Source organism: Patella vulgata, chromosome 8 (assembly GCF_932274485.2).
Source record: "Patella vulgata chromosome 8, xgPatVulg1.2, whole genome shotgun sequence".
Lineage (NCBI taxonomy): Eukaryota > Metazoa > Mollusca > Gastropoda > Patellidae > Patella > Patella vulgata.
Window position 1 is genome coordinate 1,955,346 of NC_065886.2, and position 24,134 is coordinate 1,979,479.

The 24,134-nt window shown below is 37.9% G+C and overlaps 1 long non-coding RNA gene across 1 annotated transcript; it reads right to left on the reverse strand.

Annotated features, from left to right (window-relative positions):
• Nucleotides 1–2,532: 2,532 nt before the first annotated feature.
• On the reverse strand, nucleotides 2,533–16,077 carry LOC126830411 (uncharacterized). The gene is made up of 4 exons (XR_007683835.2): nucleotides 15,895–16,077; nucleotides 13,895–13,916; nucleotides 7,155–7,288; nucleotides 2,533–6,242 (listed from the first exon to the last, which is right to left on the reverse strand). It is a non-coding gene; the product is annotated as an uncharacterized LOC126830411 (long non-coding RNA).
• Nucleotides 16,078–24,134: the final 8,057 nt, after the last annotated feature.

Below are 24,134 nucleotides of genomic sequence, written 5' to 3' on the forward strand. Positions count from 1 at the left end.
AAAAGGTTATAGTAAAAGCCACGCTCGGGTGGTAGATATTAGAAATAAAGTTGTTTTTGGAAAGACAACTGGGTTTTTACGAGTACTTTCCGCTTTATTAAGGTTCTTCGGGCAATTGGTAAAGGTTGCCTGAAGAAGCTTAGTAATGCAGAAAGTACGCGCATAAACCTAGTTTTCTCAGTACATAATATTAAAAAAAAACACAATTTTAAACTAGAAACAATTCATAAAAACTAATAAATTAATCACATTTCGCTGAGTACCTTCGACCGTTGCGGAAATTTTCTGTTTAGGTGCACGTTAAAGATTTTACGCCTCTAATATGTAAAAACTTAATGATAACTGAAACACGTTAGATTTTTTTCAGCATTATCGGAATGTCTATAACGAATGCAGTATTCCATTAGACTGTAGATATGAAATAAGTCGTTCATTCGTTCCTGGAGCTTTACGTACACTTCAACCTGGAATGATATCGTTGACAAACGTTTCCTAAAAAAAAACTTGCCAGAGGAAGCCAAAAAATAGGCTTGATCCAGCTTTTTTGGATAAGACACAATTTCTTTATAGGGTGAATTTCATCAAAAGGAGAAGCTCCAAGTGTTGAAATAAACTGTGTGAAATAGCTTTATTTAACGCCCGCTTCCACCGAAGTGAAATAAACTGTGTGAAATAGCTTTATTTAACACCCGCTTCCACCGAAGTGATATCGCAGGCCTAAACCTGTCATCAAATACAATTTTTTTGAAGATTTTGAAATTTTTCCACTATTCAAACAAAAATTCAGAACGACAAAGTGCCCAGAAATGTCTCCGGTTATCCAAAAATGTAATCTTAAGACATTGGTTGAAAATTAATGGCCAATTTTCAATTTTCATGCACGTTAAAGATTTAACGGATTTCCGCTATAAATAGGCTGCAATAGCAAATTAAAACAGCTACATATATACATGTAAAATAAAGGACAGAAAATAAAATAAAATGCATTTAAAACTAAATACATTATACATGTAAAATAAACGACAGAAAAAAAAACAAGTACGACCGTACTATGAACCAGAGTTTGACCATGTTGTTCGGGAAATTCAAATTTCCAATTCACCAAATCCATGCAGGATTGTTCAAAGAACAAGCATGCCAATTTTCATGTCGATTGGATTAACATTGACGGAGCCTTCGGATTTTTCGAAGAGCGTCACCCTAAAAAGAAGATGGGGTGTAACGTCCACTCGACACAAACTAGGTCATTTCGGGAGTAACATATGGTTCAATTATATTTCAATAATTGGCTTGTCCGTAGTGGTCTTTAGTAGTAGGAGGAAATCGACTGACGGGGAGGAGAGTTGATTATGTTAATAAATGTTTAAATAATAATTCATATAACATTTAAGGCCAAAGAATATGCGGATTTAGCTCTTGAATACAGTGTAATGAACCCCGAGTCACAAAATCGAATATTACAATGGAACCCATCCACATAATGGACAAAATTCAATAAAACTATAAAACTCGTGATGAAATTGTTGCTTTGTGATTCATTCGTCTTTTTATCAACGTGAAGAATGTCTCGATCGGTTTGGAGGCAGTGGTGTTGTGTATTAGTGTACCATAAAGATAATAGCTCCATTTTAACTTACAAACTACAATTACCATTGACAATTACCGCCAGTGACTGGGGAAGGCGGAATGAACGGTTAAATTAATTTGTTTCAATCGAGACATATTTTGCTAGCTTAAGGCACTATCTTGTAAACTTTCGATCCCTGCATTGGCCGAGAAAGTTCATCAAGATTTTCCGAGGTGGTTCCCCCTTGTCAGTGATGCAGGACGGAGGGCCTGACAAGGACAGCTGTCTAGTCCTTCGGATGATACGAAAAACCGAGGTCCCGTGTATACATTAGAATGCACGTAAAATATCCCTTGGCAGTTGGAATTCGATATAATTTCCCTCATGGCACACTGTATGGCGTATGCCCGTCTTCATTAGCCCAGCATAGGAGCAGAACAGTAGGACATTAAACCCCATTTTATTTCATTTCATTTCTATCTTGTAAACTAAAAGTCGTAATGTTCACAGCTCCTTTCGTTGAATCAGGGACCCATTTCGTAAATTAAAAGTCGTAATGTTTCACAACTCCTTCCGTTGAATCGGAGGAGTCACGGTGGCTCACTAAGCTGGAGATAACGTGTTCGATCCCAGGTTTTTTATTCGGCGTTGTTCCCCAACGCCCCTTATCGGTGATGCAGGACGACGAAAACCCGAGGTTCCGTGTACACACTGGCATGCACCGATCGGGCTAATAAAGACGGTCATACGCCATACAGTGTGTTACGAGGGACATTTTCCCCGAACAACGCCACTGCGGCCTTCAAACCCAGTAAAAGAAAGCTACACTAGATTTTTTGCAATAATGAAGCAGACAAAGTTATGAAAGAAATAAATGAAAAGTAATAAAAATAATTTATCTAAAACAGACGTAATAAAATACTTACAAAGAAACATAAATAATTAATATAATTATAGACATCGTTCCATAAATAAATTATATAACAAGCCAACAGTGAGGCTGATGTCCACCGCCGAAATCCCAAAATAAATAGATGACACATATTAATTAATCGCACATTTATGGGGTTTTTTTTTCAAAAGTATCGAGCAATCAAACTATACACTAAGTTTCATCACTCTCTATCAGATAGAATCAAGATTATCTTGTCCCAAACCATTGACAAATGAAATTGATTAGCTCTGCTTAGCTTTAGCTTGAAATGTTAATCATTGAAATCAGCCAAGACATTCACCAAATCAACATCTACATCAAGTTTAAACATTCTACCTCGATTAAAAGCAGAGTTGTTATGTTCCAAAGTCTTGACCAATCAAATTGCTTATCGCTCCTTAGTCTAAGCAGAAAATTCTCGCCATCGAACTTAGTCAAGGTAATGATATAATGAATCTATATTCGGAGTTTCATCTCTCTCACTTCATTATAACCAAAGTTATCGTGCCCCAAAGTATCAACCAATCAGATTGCTTATCTCTGCTTACCCTAAGCAGAAATTTCTCATCTTTGAAATACATCAAGGCATTCACCGAATAGACACCTACGCCAAGAATGAGAGGTATTGTGTTCCAAATTCTAGAACAATCAAATTGCTCGTCGCTCTGCTTACCCTAAGCAGAAAATGCTTATCTTCGAACTCCATCAAGGTATAATGAATGCCTACTCCAAGTGTAAACATTCTAGCTCAATTATATAAAAGAGAGTTATTGTGTCCCCAAATGTGTAACGTACAGACAGACGGACGAACCAATTTTCACAGTCCCCTGTTTCCTTCGAAAGTCGGGGGACGATAATAGACATCGTTACATAAATAAATTATACATGGCCTATATATAGACATTGTTGCATGGATTTATATCTAGTTATATTACGAGTAGTAATTCGTTATAAGATGACAGGACAAAAAGTTTATTGAAGAAATGATCCTAGTTGAACAGAATAAAGACCGAAATATCAACTGCCGGGGTGTACTGTGACAAACATACGGTGAAGCAGGATAAATTATTTCACAATCAATACATTCATATGGATATGAAAACAAATATCACAGAGTTTTAAAATAAAACATAAATAGAACTACATATAAATATTCAAAATAAAACATGAAATGATATATATATATATATAAAAAGATATATTTGGTAATATACGGGGCATATTTCCACTTAAGACCTTTCTTGTGGGGTATTCAAAAATTATGGGGCATATATAAAACCTCGTTTTTATCTTGATTTTATTTTGGATCTACAGCCCAAATATGTTGTTTTTAACAACTGGTGCATATTTCGGTTTTATATCGATATTTCCAATAGTTGTCTCCCCTTAGACCACATACCGCATTTCTGACGATCTCTCAGAATCGTGGATGTTCATTGACATTCGAGTCTACTATTCGGGTGAAGCTGGAAGGATATAGGCCCCACAAAAATTGTTCGAGACTTCTATAGACTCTAGCGTGTTCGAGACTACTTTTAGTCAAGTGTGTTGGAGATTAGTACCGGTACAAAGAAAATAAGCAAAGAAACGAAAAAATACATTGTATTCGTAATACAGTTCTGGTTTTTTTGTGAAGGTAAGTTTAAGATTTGTTAATAAAAAGGTAGTTTATCAATAGGCTAATTAACGTATCGTCGTGGCCAAGCCGATTGAAGAAACGAAAGTAGTCGATTTTATCGGTAGCCATTTTTTCAAGCTTGGCGTGTCAAAATAAATTTTCTGGCTTGTATTTCTTTGCTTAACAAACCATTGTGCATGGATCCATATACATTATAATCCGACACTAAAAAAAACACAACAATATCCGTGAAATTCTACTACATATATGGTCCTGATTAATTGTATATTTTAATAAGGTAATGAAATTTCCATTGTTTATTATAGGCTTTAGCCCATAGGCCATAGGCCTATGATGATATTATCAATTTATTTCACTTCTCTGCTAATGGAATTTTGACCAGCTTCTGAATTTGAGTCTGATCATAGTTAAAAAATAATTTGCACTTTAAATATAAATTTAATTAAATATCTAGTACTTATTGTGGATTTATTGACCTCCAATTAAGATCTCATTTATTTAAAAGTATCACCTGTATAAGTATCACCTGTATAAGTATAAGTATACACAAGTTGAAACAAAGCATGAATTATTTTTTTTTATTAATTCATAGGAGCCGTGGTGGCTAAATCTTTAATAACATCATTTTGATTTTGAGAAGAAACAAAATGAACGAATCCGAAATGAAATGGGGTTTAACGTCCTACTGTTCTGCTCCTAACCTGGGCTAATAAAGACGGGCATACACCATACAGTGTGCTATGAGGGAAATTTTGCCCGGGCAGCGGCGCTACGGCCTACTCTTAAATCGAATTCCAACTGCCAAGGGATCTTTTACGTGCACGCCAATGTGTACATGGGACCTCGGTTTTTGGTCCCATCCGAACGACTAGACAGCTGTCCTTGTCAGGCCCTCCGTCCTGCACCACTGACAAGGGGAAACCATGCTGAAAAATCTGGATGAACTTTCTCAGCCAATGCAACGATGGAACACCCGACCTCCAGGCTAGCGAGCCAGCGTCTGTGAACGAATGTCTCATATTGGTTGAAATATAGACAATATAATATTCATTTAAAGATACATTGTGTACGATTTAGATCAAGGGCTGGTCGTTCTTGCTGTAATAATTAAAAACAGATAATGAAAAATGAATATGCTGAAAATTTCACTCAAACTACCTTATGCTGCTTGAAGTCTTCACAAAATGTGGCATAGATTGTTTATGATCGTAGCAACTGTGCTTGTTAATCGAGACTCAGACCCGATTCTACATTTTTTTAATTAAATCATTCAATGGCGATCCTGTTTCAATCCGTTTACATCGCCGCCATCCGATGATCTAGAGAGTTAATTACAGGTTGATCAAATATATATACACATAAAGAGAAATGTGGTTTAACGTCCACTCGACACAAACTAGGTCATTTCGGGACGAACATGCAGTTCTATTTTTATTTCTATAATTCGATTGCGCGTAAGAGTGTTTATCTGTTGGAGGAAACCGGAGGACCCGGAGAAAACCCACGAGGCTGAACTAGAGATCCTACACGTTGTCCCGTGCATGCGAGGAATCGGAACCGCACCATTTGACTCAACGACTGACGTTCCAATTTGACGCGCATGCTTTAACCCACGGAGACCACCTAACCCCCCTGGTGTATCATATGAATAAACTTCTAAAGAATGATTTATATAACAAGGCCTAGAATAGGCAGATTTACACGTCACTCTTACATATATGCACATTTAATGACGTTGTAAACATACAGTTTCTACTCTTTATCAGTTACTAAAGAATGATCAACGTCTATCATAATCTACGAATCTTACTGGACACAGAATTATTATTGTATTCCAGCAGCTTTACTGAATGGATTTGGTGGTTGTGACATACTAGGATTATGGGTGCTATTTTGTGACGTATCGTTTGGTTGTGGGTTAATCGGGTAGGGTGCGGTGTTCTCCGATCCAGGAATTTGAGGACTGTAAGGTTGTAATTGCTGTGGATAGTTATAGGTAGGTGGTTGCTGTGCATAGTTATAGGTTGGTGGTTGTTGTGGATTATAAGCTAGCGGCTGTTGTGGATAAGCTGGATCGCTGTACGAAATTGTAGACATCTGGCCTGAAACATATAATCAATACACGATACCATGACGATATCTTTTCTTAATAACGTTTTCACGTTATTAATGTAATGAAACAATGCCCCGAGTGTCATCAATTACACGCAATTAGAACCACAGTTATTGTGCTCCAAAGTTATAAATCTGCTTAACATAAGCAGCCAATGGGATTAAATGTCTTACTGTTCTGTTCCAGCTGTACACGTCACAATTCTATGGAATACAATTACTGCTTATTACTTGATAATGATTAGAGAAGCCTTGTCAATTTAACGTCCTACTGTTCTGTCCCGACTGGGCAAATAAAGACGGAAATTAATTACGACTATGTTTTACCTGAGCAGAAAATGCTACTTATCGACTTTATTTAAGGTATTAGGACTAAAAAAATGCAAGAATAACCAAATTCTCCCTATAACTGAGCCTCTAGATAAATACCAAAATCTCCCTATGACTGGGTCTCTAGATAAATACCAAAATTGATATATTTTCTACTTGCGCGTAGGTTTAACGTCCAACTTTTCTGACCCAACAGTGTGCTTTGAGAGGCATTTTGACCGAATAGTATCAATACGCACCAATACGCACTACTTTTATTCGAATTCTGTCAATGTGTACACGGGACCTCTGTTTCTAATACATTGTCCTTTAGTACACACTTCTGACAAGATAGAACCACCCCGAATTACTAGATGAAACCGTATCGGCCAATCGTACACAGGACCTTGGTAATGGGAATAAATGTTGTATGAGTGGGGGGGGGGACAACGAAAAACATTTTTAGTTGACATAACCGAGAAGTCAGGGAGTTGTGAAAAATCGAAAGTCATAAAAGTGGGTATACTGTTTTGACTATGTCTTTGTGTTGTAAATAGATTTACCAATGGAATATATATATAAGTGTCACTTACCATTATTAGAAACAGTTGTAACACTAGACGATACAATTCTTTCAGTAGGTTTGGTATATATGCGATAGCAAATAAATATCATCCACACTATAAATAGTACTCCAAAAGGAAGCCCTACCGCTAAGATGGTGGACCTGTAATATAACATTAACGACACAAATACATCATTTAAGTAATCTGGCTGTTATGGGCAAGGGTGGGCTTGTAAATTGTAATAAAAAATCCCGTTCTTTATTCTGTTTTTACGGCAGTAAAGTGTTAGCTTAACGTTTTATTTGCTTTAACCGTTCCACTGTTATACATTTACCTACATGTACTAGCATCTTGACATGTACTACGACTCAAAATATATTTTTTTCTAGTGAACTCTTTTAAGATTGTGTGCATTCATTATACATTTTTTTTATAAACAATATTTATTTAGAAACTGTGGATATTTGGAAACAGGCAAACCCTATATAAACCCCCTCTTCCGGTTACAAATAAATTACATAATATTACAATAGATTGCAAAACAAAGAAGAAAACAGCAATAGATAAATGGGAAACCATAAAAATATTTACATGTAAACATAAATTTGAAATAATTAAAATCAGCTATTTTTTTTAAATTTAAATCTTTCGGTTTGTTTAAATTTGGCTAAATATTGACACGTTTTCGTCGTATGTTAATGTTTGCGATCCATATAGTAGCACTTTAATGTTTTGCTGTGTCGGAGGTAAAGTGTCGATTGTTCTGTGGCGAGCATCTGAATACATTGTAAATAATGATCCGAATAAATTTCTTTTCCGAAAACTTTCAAATTTAATCGGAATCCAAGTTAACCTAATTCCTGAAAATATGCTTACGGTAAGGTTATAGCTTAAAGTAGCTAAGTCTCTAACTCAATATCATACAAAGTCTTACACTTTGAAAACACGAATTATTTGTCAATTCAAATCAACATTGATGTTGTGGTCTTACCGACAAAAGATAGGCTTCTGATATCCAATATTTTAGACAAAATAAACATTTTACCATTGGTACACGAATCGTGTACCATAGTGCGGTTCAGCGTCAATCTGTTTTACAGACCTAATGCGACATCCGTCTTTTATCTCTGTCCAAGATGACTGACCTTTAAAAGGTCAGACCGCTGTAGTTCTAAGGGTGACGTCACATCACAATGTTTACCAACAAAGCAAGATGGCATCGATAACGCCAAAAAAGATTACTTCTGTGGCTTGTTTTTGTTGTTTTAAAACAAACTTGAGCAGGTCAATCAGATTAGACGGTAAAAAATGTACTTCTGAAAGAATTCAGAGTAAACAAACAGAAAAAAACGTCAAATTGATGGTCACACGTGCGTTGTTTACATCGAACGTAGTAATATGAACGGTACGGGCAGAATTATATCGTTTTACCCATTTTACGCCTCCGCGTACTATTTTCTGTACCTATTTACGCTAAATATGGAATATTTTTTATCAAGATATCCTTCAAACACCTTTATTTATTTTTCTAATACTAAAAAAAATGTTTCAGAATTTAATTTGTCGAAAGAAAAAAGTTAATATTTTGTAGTCATTAAGTCGCATCGATGTCATCCTTATCAGTGATTGTAGCGGCCAAGCGAATATTCACTGCGGATCAGTGTGGTTCAGCGTAACTTGTAACAAGTGACCAGAAAGAACGAGGCTAGACATATCCCACAACTCATGTAAAACGGTGACGCCATGAGAGCATGCGCAATAGACTGGAATAACCAGACGCTAGAAATAGCGATTCGGTTGAGACTCATGCCGTATTTTGCTGGAGATAACTGATTTAAAATAAGAGTCAGAACGGAAACAATTGAATGTAAATCAGTTATATACAATCAGATTACATTATTATATGCGTTGCGGTCCATTTGGCTCAATTTCTAGGTCCCAAATATTAATGATTTAGCTCCTTTAACTTATGCGTATTATAGGGCTAGGCCGAATCCATTGATGCATTCCATATGGACACGTAAATTAAACTTACAAAGTTAAACTTATAAGAGATCTACAGCAGAAGACCCAAAATCTAAAACCCGTTAGACCAGTTCAGTCACGGCTAGTAACACATTCAATTTTCTTTTATTTCAAATACCATTTATCATCGTCACACAGTAGTCCTTTGTTCCCGACAACTATTAACTTGTTTTTTGATAAGATTACCTCAAGGCTGAAATGGTAGGTAAATTCATGTAAATTCCGAAATCCACCTACTTTATCGCAGCATATAGCTAGCAATATATCTTCAGCTTCCTGTTTTGTAGAGATACCCCTGATATATTATTCATTTAGAATAATGTCAAGTAACTGATTGATGTAATAGCAATAGGGAAATTAGAGTTAACCAATCTTACTCGAAAAATGCTGGATTCCTTAAAAAAAACACACCCATCTACGGTATTATTACTATCCTCGGTATCCCCCCAATTCCTAACCTTGTCTCTTGAATGGAAACCTTTGCGATTTGCTTACTTTACCGATGAGAGTTACTCCCCTTTGCCAACTTCCTTTACAATTAACGATTTATGGGATTGGTTTATAAAAATAGCACAATCATCAAGGACAGATAACTCGAAAACATGACCGCCCCATCCTCCGAAATCGATTAACCCAAGAGTTAGTGAAGTAGAACGGAATGCGACCAGTGTGGATATCGATGATGTATCATTACCAGACAACCTGCCCAGTAACGCTTTTGTTGATCGAATGACTAGCGGTGGTGAGATTCTAGCTCGTCAACAATTGTATCAATCAGAGACGAAAACTCCGAAACTACTTTTGGAAAAATGCTCGATAGTGACAATATTTTGCTTCTTAGACGAAGATAGACCCTAGGCTATTCTCCTTATGATGCCCCTTCCAACCCCCCACCTTCACGACTAGATGAAGATGGAGGTGTGTTTTAAACAATTAATTAAATAATGGTTATATTATAACACCCCCCCCCCCCGACACACCCCCACACACACACACACACGCCACATACCTAGATCTTAAGGCAAGAGGCTAAACCAGAATGTGAACATTGTCGTGTTTCTGTCATAGTTAAGCACATTTTGATTGAGTGCAATAATCTCAAGCACATTATATCGAAATGTCACTGTTGCCAGTCACTACGTCAGTTAATAACACATCCGGGTCTATATTGTAATATAGTAGACGTTTTAAAAGGGGCATGTGTATATCACAACTTTTAATTGTATACATTATTGTTTAGTATGTGGTTATATTGTAGTGGTATTTGGGTGGTATTGGATAGTATTGGGTAGTATTGGGTAAATCGTCTCACCCCATTATACCTATCATTTAAATTTTGTACTTATAAACATACATGTTTTTTATTTATTCTTATAACACGTGTCTGTGATATATATATACATGTATATATACCCCAGTTAGAGCTGACGTGCTATTAAACCACATTTAATTCATTCAATATAAATAATTACAATCTTAGGTCTTTAGAAAGTGATTACTGCATCATATCAATCATAATACAAAATCAAATGGGGTTTAACGTCCTACTATTCTGCACCGACTGGGCTAATGACATCCTCGGTATCTCATTGGAGAAAAGGGATCAAATTTGCAATTTCAAATATTACAGCGGGGGGATGGGGTGAAAAGTGTCTTTCTGCAGAGCAAAAATTGTGTCGGAAGTGAGATTTTCATCCCAATCAACATCGCATCCCCCTGGCAAAAAAAATCTAAACGATCACACCCCTACACAATTATGATGAGGAGAGTACCAAATGCGGTCCCCTGTGTGCCTATAAAGATTGGAACCAACGGAATGTTTAGCAAAAAGCTACAGCCTGGTGATGCTATAACCATTTACCATTGAAGTCAATGGGCAAATAATTGCTAGTCCTGATATGGCGGCAGGCTTGGAAGGTAGATATTTTCTCAGCCACTTATTTCCTGAAGTTTTGAATGGAAAGTGTCCGAAATGGTAAGAATACTGTTTTTTATGGCTCAGAAGTAGGTTTTGTGACTAGTTGATATCAAATTAGCCATTATCATCCTAGGTCAGTGCTTATGTGGAGACTTTAACCTCTCCTCCAAATCCTTAAACTTAACCCAGGACCTAGCCCTTACGTTAACCCTAACCCGCAATCTCGTTAACAAGCACATGTCCTAGGCCTAACCCAAAACTTAGCCCTAACCCACAATCTTGTCAAAACCCAATTTACATGTTGTGACCTTTGACCAAATCTACAGTTGGCCTTAATATTTAGACCTAACCTCTAAACATAGTGTCTACCTTTGAGATTGGCTTAGACTTATGGGGTAGTTAAGGTTTACCTTTTTATTGATTGTTAACTGGTTTCTTGTTGGAGGGCAACTAATGGGATGTTCGCTAGAAATAAAGAGGCATATTATTTCTATCTCCACTGATGGAATGTTCGCTAGAAATAAAGAGGCATATTATTTCTATCTCCAGTTGAAACCATGGAGCAGGTCTCCCTTCTTATTCAAATACATATTTTTTTCTTTCTTATTTTCTCACCTTTTTATTGCATATTTATTCCCATCTTTCTATCATTCCAGGTGCCAGGGTAATGTTTCATAGAGTGGAATGATTGACCTCAACACAAGTATTAAAAAAAATGCAAAACAGGTGAGATAAACGTGCATTTTGTACACTTTACGTGATCGCAGCTTGATCCTGCGAACCAATCAAAAAATAGTTCACAAACCAGTCTAAGCCGCAGTGTTTACGTTCACAACAATATACCGAGATCAACCTGGCACACTATAAGCCAGCAAACTAGGTGGATTTTAACACACGATAAGCTGCACGACAGTGACTGGCAATAAAATCACGTGATTGGTATGGCTAATCAGAGCCTTCGACAAATCAGATAAATTGAAAGTGAAATGAAATGAAATGGGGTTTAACGTCCTACTGGGCTAATGAAGACGGGCATACGCCATACAGTGTGCTATGAGGGAAATTTTGCCCGGGCAGCGGCACTATCGCCTACTCTTATATCGAATTCCAACTGCCAAGGGATCTTTTACGTGCATTCCAATGTATACACGGGACCTCGGTTTTTCGTCTCATCCGAAGGACTAGACAGCTGTCCTTGTCAATAAATTGAAAGTACAGTCTATCTTTAGTAATTATATTACTGTTGGACAGCGACCTATTTCTTTCCACAAAACAACGAGCATATTTATCTCCTACAGTACGTAATCATGAATGTGCCAGGAAATACCTGATAGATTCAAAGAGTCCTAGAAACATAACTTCCACGATAACTGGAATTTAATAGTACAACCCATATTTGGACATTGTAAATACTCGCCATACTTTCCAGTGATGTATGGCACGATAACTGGAATTTAGTACTAAAACCCTTATTTGGACATTTTAAATACTCGCCCCCACCCCCACCCACTCTCTCGCTCTCTCAGTAGAGTTTAGTACGCACACATTGTAGTTAACTTTGGTCCGTTTTAAAACAAAAAATATATATACATTGTGCCCAAGAAATAATGAATATACCTAAAGATAGGAATAGCTATGAAATGAAATGAAATGAAATGGAGTTTAACGTCCTACTGTTCTGCTCCTAACCTGGGCTAATGAAGACGGGCATACGCCATACAGTGTGCTATGAGGGAAATTTTGCCCGGACAGCGGCACTACGGCCTACTCTTATATCGAATTCCAACTGCCAAGGGATATTTTACGTGCACGCCAATGTGCACACGGGACCTCGGTTTTTCGTCCCATCCGAACGACTAGACAGCTTTCCTTGTCAGCCCCTCCGTCCTGCATCACTGACAAGGGAGAACCACGCCGGAAAATCTGGATGAACTTTCTCGGCCAATGCAGGGATCGAACACCCGACCTCCAGGCTAGCGAGCTAGCGCCTTACCCACTTAGCCACGTGATCCCCCGAATAGCTATGAAAACGGTGGTATGACAGCACGTAAGTATAATTAACTATCAGTGTTGATTCCTAGTCTCTATCATCCAGAAAAATATTCTACGAATATTAGTCTGGATGCGTTGTCAACATTTGAGAATATAGGTCATTGGCTAGATTATCCGGTCTTTTACATTATCATAAACAAAGTCTAAGGGAGGTAACTAGTCCCAAAACAAGATGTCGATGTCCATGAAATTAATTTAAGAATGTCATTTCAGAATATCAATTTGATTACGTTGCCAGTTCAATATCCAGTTCAATATAGGTACGTTGAAGACTAGGAGGTTCTGGGTGACCGAGACTAGTTGATTCCTAATTTACCCTCTATCGTTGTTTCTGTACCCAAATCGACAGGGGCCAACGGAAGCGATAAGGTCTCTTTATGGCTTACATAACATAAATACATAACATCACAATTTCTATAGCGTAATAAATGCTCGTATTAGGAGTTATAAATGCGCTTGCGAAGTTATACATTTTGGTTACATTTTATCCAGTCTCGTATGGACAGATGGGTTTCAGTATTGTTTTGAAAAATGCAAACCGGCTTTGATTCTTTCATATTAAGGGGTTTTAAATCCCATAAAGGACTTAGAAGAGTATTGGAAGAGTAACCGTCTCCAACCTTTGCGAGACAAGTCCCTTGTTTGCCTCCCAACACACAGGCACACCCACACCACAGGAGCTATATTTACCTTTAACCTATTATATGTAAAAACAGTAAATACACAGGGTGCAAAATACTGAAATTAATTAATTTGAGTTGTGTATACTTACGTGCTCGGCAGTGCTTGGCATTCTGCAAATAGGAAATGAAATGTAGTTTAACGTTCTGTTCCGTACATTCGAATTCCGACTGGGATTAATCCGAGAACTCTGGTTTCCTCCGACAGGAAAGTTTGAGAGAGAGAGATGGGGTTTAACGTCCACTTGATATAAACTAGGTCATTTCGGGACTAACATATGGTTTAATTTTATTTCAATAATTCGCTTTCGCGTAGGGGTTTTTAGAAGTGGGAAGGACCCAGAGAAAACACACGAGGTTGGATAGGCGACCCTTCGTCTTGCCACGTACAACCGGGAAATCAAAACCAAGCCAGTTGACTCAATGGCAGACCTTATGATACAATGAACACGTGCTAAACAATCGGTCATCATGCGATAGCGAACGATAATTAGGAAAAAGTGATCATCATATATGGTATTGTTTATTTATCAGATTATGGTATCTGTAACTGCATTGCGTTGTGTAGCTTGTAAAGGAAATATTGAATTAATTAGAAGTTTATACATAGGTGAAACGTCAATATCATATATTATCAAAACTGGCAGAGGTCATGAAGTTCTATGCACCTAAATGATCGATCAATTTGAAGAAAGGTATAGCTCACTTCGTCACACTAGTCGTTCAGGTGGGACGAAAAGTCGAGGTACCGTGTACACATTGGCGTGCACAGTGAGGGAAATTTTGCCCGGGCAGTGGCACTAAGACCTAATCTTATATCGAATTCCAACTGCCAAGGGATCTTTTACGTGCTCGCCAATACACTGGACCTCGGTTTTTCGTCACATCCGACTGACCAGAAAACCCGGTTAACTTCTTTTACCAACGCAGGAATCGAACACGCGACCTCCAGGCCAGCGAGCCAGCGTCTTTTTTCATTTTTTTTTTTTTTTAATTAAAATTCAGATATTCCAAATTTGTCGGATAGTGAGCGAAATGGATCTGGGGTTGCAATATGCCACAGAAACACCATTGCTTGTTTTGGAGTTGTGTGACCATATCCTTGTCCTCTTAACATCAATTCTGGCAACCCATGGAGCTCGTTAACAAGGTTAACAAATGTTACATCGGTTAAACAAAAGTGTGATTTAAAGTCTTCTAAGGATTGTAGAGGGACTGTATGTTCTGCATACTATACTATCCTTGGAGCTTTATTTCGCTTCTCCGGATTTCGTAGTTGCAATAAGATGTCAATAAAAAAAAAGAGATCATTATCAATTTAAGTTTGTTGGTGGATTATTGCCTGCTCGTCGATATTTATTAGAACACTGAGCATGATTGCATGGCGGTGTTTATCTTCCGTGTTGATACATGTACCTCAACAAAGCGCCGCGCCGTTCGATTACCCGTTCCCAATGCGCATGTCCAAACGTACTCGAGGATCCTGGTCGAGTAAGCTCTGAGCAAGTAATCGAACGCTATAAAAATAAGACGACTTATCTGCTGTATCACCATAAGCAGAGAGAAAAAAATGGGGATTAACGTCCACTCAACACAAACTAGTTCATTTCGGGACTAACATATGGTTCAATGTTATATCAATAATCAATTGTGAGTAGGGGTCTTTAGCCGAGGGAGGAAACCGGAGGATCCGGAAAAAACCCACAAGGTTGGACGCGCGACCCTACTCCTTGTCGCGTACAACCGGGAAATCGAAACCACTCAATGACAGACACCATTCGCCCCCCCACCCCCCCCACCCCCGCTCCACCCCCGCTCCACCATAGGTGGAGGTGGACGTAAAAGGCTAACAGGAGAACAACAGTCATGAATTATCTCTTTAACAAATTATAGCAAATTCATATGATAAAACCCGCAATAGAGGCTAAAGATTTTAACAACTTCTTTTACAAAATCTATGTGAAGCATAAGAGAGTATATGTCCTAAAGATTTTTCTAGTTTGCCTTCCATTTCTTGCCAAATGTGGTAGTACCTTCCATGACAACCACTTGTTATTGGTTTTACAAGAAAAACGACAACTTACTCACTCACCTGTTATAAATCCAAACAGAATAAAAATAACAAAAGAATTCATGACTTGATTTCTGCCCTAGTCTGTGTAGAGACTTTAATGATCAGTTCACACGATTTCTTGGCTAGACTTTGTAGATACTTCAAGACCAATTGACGTCTATCTTAACTTTTACAGAAGTGACCACACATTACCGCGTAATATATTGGACTGGTTAATTTGAAGATCGTATAAGTTACCACAATTGAATATATTATAATGTATCCTTAAATGTATATAACAATAATATACATACCTTCCTAGTAGGTAAATAACAATAATATACATACCTTCCTAGTAGGTAAATAACAATAATATACATACCTTCCTGGTAGGTAAATAACAATAATATACATACCTTCCTGGTAGGTAAATGATTCATGTAGTGTCTAGCTGCCCAATTACTACTACTAGGCTGTTAAATAATCCGCTTTCATTTATACATTGAATGTATGAAATAAAAAGAGAGGGAGAGAGAGAGGGAGGGAGCGCGATGGTTTAACGTCCACTCGACAAAAAACTAGGTCATTTCGGGACTAACATATGGTTTAATGTTATTTCAATGTTTCGCTTGTGCGTAGGGGTCTTTAGCAGTGGGAGGAAACCGGAGGACCCAGAGAAAACCCACAAGGTTTGACAGGCGATCCTACTCCTTGTCACGTACAACTGAGGATTCGAAACCACGCCAGTTGACTCAATGACAGGCCTTATGATACAGCGCGCACGTGCTAACCATTCCCCCCTCCCCCGTATGAAATATGGTTTAATGGCACGTCAGCACGAACCGGGCTATATTGCGCCAAACAAACATATGGTAAAATTAACCGAGACAAACTATATGTAATCACAGATTGTAGTTATATATATATATAAACAAAACCAAATATCACAGACTATTAAATCATGTAAAATAAAAATCACAGATATTTAAAACTGAGAAAGATTTACCCAACCCGGTCTATATTGTAAAACGTTAGACTTTTTAAAAGAGACAAATTTTAATCGAAAGTAGTATATTGAATGTTGTACGCTTATTTATACAAGATAATAAAATTGTTTCAATGGCATTTAGTAATTGTATTCATATTCTATTGTTTTATTTCTTTTGTAGCATTAAGTAAAGATATCGACCTAAATTATTTACAGTTTTCATATTGGTATTTTTTAATAGCAATGCCAATTTATACATTGATGGTTTTAACCAATAGTATTTTTCGATATACCTTTCTCTGATATACTTATAAGATGGACAAACTAACAGAGCATGAAACTCGCAGTTACAAAATTTACTTAGCCACGTGATCCCCAGGGGTTATAGCTTTTACGATTTAACAGACATTCATACATATGGCTATAACATGAATCGAGTAACATATGTTTACCTTTTAACAATTTAAGCCAATATTTTATCATACATAATTTGCTATAAATTGGAAGTGGACCCAATTCGTGATAAATTAGTGCATTTTGCATGTTGATGTTCTTACTCCAAGTATTTTCTTAAAGAAAGTTAACTTTAATAGAACTGGAATATACAGGTCACAGTTCTGTGGAATACTGCAATTACTGAGCCTACACCAGTTGACTCAATGACAGACCTTATGATATAACACGCATGCTCTAACCATTCGCCCCCCTCCCGCCTTCCCCGACCTGTATATAAGATAAAACAAGTCATTATTCTCACGTCTTTCGGCTTCAGTCTTTTAGCAAGAGAAGGGGTCTCGTAAATTCGACGTTTCGTTTATATCAATGGCGCCACGGTAAAGATTTGGATTTCGAAGTAAAGAGTATGCCTAGAGCGTTGTCAGTGCACACGATGTCTATTGACTTCACCCCTATCTTACAGAAAAGTGGAACATGTTACAAAAGTCTTTAGAAAAAGTACACAATCACATTTGTGTATATTGAAATCGTCAATGAAGTTTCTAAATGGCCATTATTCGGCAAATGTGTTCTTTTGTTCAGTGGCTCAGTGAGTAAGAGGTTAGCTCGCTAACCTGGAGTCCCGTGTTCGATCCCTGCGTTGGCCGAAAAAAGTTAATCGGGTTTTTCCGTCGCGGATCCTCCTTGTCTATGTATAGTCGCCCAGTGTACATATTAACGTGCACGTAAAAGATAAAAGAGTGGGCCGAGGCGTTCCTGTCCGGGCAAACTTTCCCCTGACAGCACACTTTATGGCGCATGTCCGTCTTTAAGCTTCACGTTGCCTTCACTTCCGTGACTAAAATATAACTACAGTTCGGGTTTTTTGTCTCCCGCCTTTCGAAGAAAGCAGGGGACTATTAAAATGGGTTCGTCCGTCTGCCTGTCCGTCCGTCTGTCTGTCCGTCACACTTTTTGGGACACAATAACTCTCCTTCTAATTGACCTAGAATGTTCAAACTTGGTGTAGGTGTTTATTAGGTCAATGCCTTGATGGAGTTCGAAGATGAGCATTTTCAGCTCAGGGTAAGCAGAGATAAGCTATTTGATTGGTTGATGCTTTGGGGCACGATAGCTTTAGTTCTAATTAAGTCAGAGTGATGAAACTTGGTGTATAGTTTCATTACATCAATACCTTGACTAAGTTCGATAATGAGCATTTTCTGCTCAGGGTAAGCAGAGCGATAAACAATTTGATTGGCCGAGACATTGGAACACAATAACTCTCCTTCTAATTGAGCTAAAATGTTCAAACTTGGTGTGGGTGTTTATTAGGTCAATGCCTTGATGGAGTGTGAAGATGAGCATTTTCTGCTTAGGGTAAGTAGAGATAAGCAATTTGATTGATTGATACTTTGGGGCACGATAACTTTAGTTCCAATTAAGTGAGAGTGGTGAAACTTGGTGTATAGTTTCATTACATCAATATCTTGACTAAGTTCGATATTGAGCATTTTCTGCTCAGGGTAAAGCAGAGCGATAAGCAATGTGATTGGCCGAGACTTTGGAACACAATAACCCTCCTTCTAAATGGGGTAGGTGTTTATGAGGTCAATGCCTTGATAGAGTGCGAAGATGAGCATTTTCTGCTTATGGTAAGTAGAGATAAGCAATTTGATTGATTGATGCTTTGGGACACGATAACTTTAGTTCTAATTAAATGAGAGTGATGAAACGTGGTGTATAGTTTTATTACATCGATACCTTGACTAAGTTCGATGATTAGAATTGTCTGCTTAGGCTCAGGAGCAATAAGCATTTTGATTGGTCAAGACTTTGGAACATAACTCTGCTTCTAATTGATGTAGATGTTCGTCTTGACGGAGTTCAATGATTAACATATTGAGCTAAAGCTAAGCAAAGATAACTTTGATTCTATCTGATAGAGAGTGATGAAACTTAGTGTATAGTTGATAACCAGTTTGATTGCTCGATACTTTTGAAAAAATAGATGTGCGATTAATTAATATGTGTCATCTATTTATTTGGAGATTTCGGCGGGGGACATCAGCCTCACTGTTGGCTTGTTTTTCTTCTGTTTTTATTGTATAAAAACTTACAATCTGATTATAATACAGATCTATACTTTCGATGACCTGCACTACATGAACATCTGACAAGTTATAGTTGGAGTTCACGTCAGGGGTCAAATGAGGGGCCTTTGACCCTATGACGTCAGGCATTGATTAAATAAGCAGCGTTGACGTTTCTAGTGGTTTACCCATAGTTCCGTGCATCACAAGACCAAGAACTCGACGTAACAGACCGTTTCGTTGGCTAATCCCTCACATCATCCAGAACACGTCAATGATAACAACTCTTCCAGATCCTAGTTGTTCGAGACGATGTTTATTGCAGAGTTTCACGAACATTTAAACGATGTACAATATAAATATTTCAGTTCGATAGTTCAATCTAAAAGACAAATTCTCCCACATGGCATCTTTTTTACACGTCACGAAACCCACAGAGTTAGTTCCCTTAGACCCTTAAAAACATACAGTCCACCGTGAATGCGAACACACGGTTCCGAACATATCCTCTCCTTGATGAGAAATAATGCGAACATCAACAAAAAAACGATGAAGTTAACGATATACAATAAATGAAACTTATGAACTACGATTATAGTTCTATCAACCATTACTGTCTATAAAACCTATTTCGATGAAAGGTCACTTTAATGTAATCTACACGAACAATGTCTCTATACGATTATTCGTTGTCAAGAGGCGTTGTCAAGAGGCGTTGTCAAGACGACAGAGACGAGTCACTGCGCTCCTGTATGTGTTCTGTCCTGTTTTTACATCTACCACGCGCACATGTCCATCACTTCCTGGGTAGGTTTTAACTATACGAGCTAATGGCCACTTTCCTCTTGGAGTTTGAGGATCTATCATAATAACCATATCATCTACTTTAAAGTCTCTGTGTGTAGTACGCCACTTCTTACGAGCGTTTAAAGTTGGTAAGAATTCCCTCAACCAACGTCTCCAAAATTGTAATACTATATCTTGTACCCTGCGCCATCGATTACGAAGCTTATGCGGAGTTAAGTCTGTAGATTCTGGCGCCAATTCTCCACCAAGTCGACCTATCAGAAAATGGTTTGGCGTTAACACTGGCTCATCATTCGAATCTTCTCCTTGGTAACACAATGGACGAGAATTCAAAAGACCTTCCGCGTTTACCATTGCCGAGATAAGTTCTTCATCTGTAACATCCGCGTCTCCGATAACAGCTTTCATAGCACGTTTAGCGGACTTTATTAAAGCTTCAAATACTCCACCAAATTGAGACGCGATAGGTGGGTTGAACTGCCAGTCTATTCCCATATTTGACAATTTTACTTTGATCCAACCGTTGTAATAACTCTGTGAGTTCTCTGCTGGCCCCAACGAAATTAGTGCCATTGTCCTATAACATCTGAACCGGTTTACCACGACGACTTACAAATCTATTGAAAGCATATAAAAAAGAGTCGGTATCCAAACTCCAAGCCATTTCGATGTGTACGGCGCGCGTTACTAAACAAGTAAATAAGCACATGTATCTTTTAGTTCGAACTTTCCCTCTTCCTTGCTTGGTAAGAAAAGGTCCCCCATAATCTACGCTAACGCTGGCAAAGGCACGCATAGGTTCACCAAGTCTCATTTTAGGCAAAGGAGCCATCATTTGTTGGGAAGGTTTTCGCTTACGTCAAATACAGATATTGTCTATCTAGCACGAAGAATCCAAAATTTAGTTCGAAGTTCCGATAGTAGATAAGACGTACCCGTTTTATGATTTCCCTTTTCATGATAACTATAAACGATAAGACGAGTTGTCTCCCTTCGTAGGCAAGATAATAGGATATCTGGCGTTATAAGATAAAGTCTCAGCTCGACCCAAACGACCGTTAACGCGAAGAACACCTTGATCATCTATAAACGAATTAAGCGATAACAGTTTCGAATTGTTCTTAACACCCTTGTCTTTTTCTAAGTCTCTGATTTCTTCAAGAAATGCTTCCCGCTGTGCGACCTTATACCAAAAGGTTGCAGAATTATCCATCTCTGCCGATGTAAGTACATTACCAGCAACACGATTGTCTAGATTACGAATGTTATTGATAAATCGAAAGATCCAAGCAGTTATCCGATGTAACTTGGTAAAATTCGAAAATCTTGATGGGCACAATCTACCTAATTCTTGATTAGAAGTAAGGATGACGAAAGTGTTACTATTCAACGAATGATTACTAGAACGGACTTCTTGTAACGCTTCAGGTGACGGCGGTTGAGATTTATCTTTAGCCGATACACCCCTTGTAGCTAAATCAGAACTATTTTCTCGCGAGTGCACATACCTCCACTGTGTCGGATTTGACGATGAATGAATTTCCCCAACACGATGTGAAACAAATGGTTTGTATCTTCTCGATTCTCCTTTGATCCAATATAATACATTAAGACTCTCACTCCAATACGTAACTTCTGATGACGAGCATTTAATACCGAACAAACGGTCTGCGTTAGTCGTATACCTAAAACGGCACCAGAAAGTTCTAACTTCGGAATCGATAACGTTTTAAGAGGCGAAACACGAGTTTTAGCAATTATCAATTTTACTGTTATACTCTGATCACCATAGATGCAACGAAGATAACAGGCTGCTGCATAAGCATTCTGCGACGCGTCAACAAATGTATGGACAGTTTTATTTAAGATTTTTGAGTGATTCTTCAAAAGACAACGAGTAATGTTTATTAAATCAAGTTGCGATAATTCACTTAACCAGTTCTCCCATAATTTAGCTAAGTCTGGCGGTAACTCGCTATCCCAATCAAGTCCTCTAACCCAAGCTTGCTGAATTCCGATCTTGGCTCTCACAGTAAATGGCGCTAACAGATTAAGAGGATCGAATAATTTAGCAGTTTTACTGACGATGGATCACTTGGTTAGTACATCACCATTCGGCTTTTCCACTTCGAACGAAAAACAATCTTTCTCAGCTATCCACAAAATGCCTAACGTCTTTAAAGATGGAAGACGATCTGTAACTGGTACCTCAGATAATACTTCTGGATCATTAGAAAGCCATTTACGAATTTCAAATCCCGCTGTTCGAAGAAGATCGGTTATCTCTTGTCTCAACTGCGTCGCTTCAGCTACTGAATCAAAACTGTCTAGTAAGTCATCGACGTACATCGAATTCAAAACGGAATCTGAACCAATCGGGTAGTTATTATTATGCTTTTCAGCGTGTTCACGAATTACTGCCTGAGATAAATAAGGTGACGATGTGTTACCAAAAACCAATCGCTGATACTCGTATTCCCTAACTGGAACTGTATCGTCAAGATCTCGCCATAAAAACCGATGGTATCTCCTGTCTTCGGGTGTCATTTCTATCTGCAGAAACATTTCTTTAATGTCAGCAGCAACAGCAACTAAACGATGACGAAATCGAAGGAGCACGTCAACTAACTCTCTCTGAAGCTTAGGACCTTGATGTATGCAATCGTTTATCGATTTACCATGTGACTTCGCAGCGGCACCCATTACGAGACGCACCTTTGTGGTCGACTTATCGAGACGAACGACTGGATAATGTGGCAGATACCATATATCTGGAGCTTCTTTTTCAGGTGGACGAATCTCTTTAATATACCCTTATTTCTTATGGTCCTTAATTATTGTCTGATACTCTACTGCTATGGAAGGTCGTCTGGCCAATGACTTTTCTAAAGTTACTAAGCGTGAATAGGCGAGTTCATAATTATTTATGATATCAGGTTCATTTGGTTTCCATGGAATATCCACCTGGTAACGATCATTATCAAATTTCAAAGATGACTTAGTTTCTTGTATGATTTAGCTTCGTCTATTGTTAAGGATGGCGATTTGGAATTTACACCGCTAGATTCGATCTCCCACATCTTACGTTATAAACTATTAGTATCATTTTGATCGACGAAAAAGGTACTTGCGAAATGAACAAATTTATGAGTACTTCTATCAACTGGATTTAACGGTCCGATACATGTCCAACCAAGCGGAGTAAGGCGAGCTATAGGATCGCCGGATCGACCACTAATTTCTGTTAACGAACGATGTAATTCTGGAACATTTAGCCCCATTAAAATATCAATATGCACTCTCTGGCCTACCCTAGGAAATTCAATGCCAGATAAATGCGGCCAATTATAAGCGTGTTTATTCCAATCGACGATATTAAGATCACCTGTGACATTCTTCACCGTAAATGCATCAAGGTTGATGTGAGTTCTACCATCGAGGCTAAATAAATTAACGAATACATTTCACTTATCGATATATCGATGATGTTCTATCAGTGAATAATCCAAAATTTAGTGATTATGTAGAATTCATATATCCTGATGAGCTCGAAATTAAAAACACTACTGACAGTGACAATTACGCTTCCTACTTGGATCTGCGTCTCGATTTTGACAATTGCCATAAACTTAGTGTTAAATTGTACGATAAACGTGATGACTTTGACTTTCCGATTGTTAACTTTCCATTTATTAGTAGTAACATTCCAATATCACCAGCTTATGGAGTGTTTGTGTCTCAACTAATTCGTTACGCGAGAGCTTGTTCATTTTATTCTGATTTTTTATGTAGATCGAGGCATTTGTCATCTAAGCTTCAACTACAGGGATACTTGCGAACTAAACTTATTAAAACCTTTAAAAAGTTTTATGTGCGTCATATTGACTTGATTGGTAAATATAACATGTCTCTCTCGGCTATTATTCTAGATATATTTAATTGACGCGTATACAATC